This window comes from Octopus bimaculoides, chromosome 9 (assembly GCF_001194135.2).
Source record: "Octopus bimaculoides isolate UCB-OBI-ISO-001 chromosome 9, ASM119413v2, whole genome shotgun sequence".
In the NCBI taxonomy this organism is placed as follows: domain Eukaryota; kingdom Metazoa; phylum Mollusca; class Cephalopoda; order Octopoda; family Octopodidae; genus Octopus; species Octopus bimaculoides.
In genome coordinates, this window is record NC_068989.1 from 21901239 (window position 1) to 21902065 (window position 827).

An 827-nucleotide genomic window follows, 5' to 3' on the forward strand; every position below is an offset into this window, starting at 1 on the left:
TCCGTGTTGCTTTTTTTGATTTTTGCTCACCTTGTTTTTGGAATTGTTTGGATAATACCATACTATATTCTGGTGCCTAAACTTAAGTGCCACATTCAATTTTGAATCTAAATCTTTTATATATATATATATATATATATATACATATATATATATATGCGATCTTACAAATATTGCATACAAGTACGATCAATGAAATGGGTCAAACGACACACATACACGTTCATATACATTATCAAAGTTTTTCCTGTTCTGCTGTTGGTATTCATTTACATAGCATAATATAAATTTAGGCAGACAATTTGTTGTTCTTCTACCGGTTCTGACTTCGGTCACTTCGTGTATTTGAAACAATAGCAACAATAGTAAAAGAGAGTGACAATTGGGTGACAAATAATATGAGAATTCGAATTGGATATTGAAAACAATGGTGGTGGGAGAAGAGAAGGTGACAGCGAGAGAAAGAGAAACAGGAAGACATAGCAGGTAGTAGTGACAGTAGAGGTAATGTTTTGAAAGTAGCTTAAACAGAATAGAGTCATATAACGCCTTAAATTTCTCACTGATATCAGCAAACTTTAGTTTTCCATGGAGCTTTCTATTTTCAGTGTTGAATTTTCTTTCTTGTTACTGTATCAGACTACTTAATACTGATCTGTCTGTATTTTTTATAATACTTTCTTCTCAAATGTTAGAATCTGATCAAGAGAATTGCTATTTACAGTCCACCTTGTTAGGAAAGCAGAAAGAAGAGCAGCACCTTCCTTTATAGGTGTTTGATAAGCCACATATTTAATCAAACACACACACACACACACACACACACA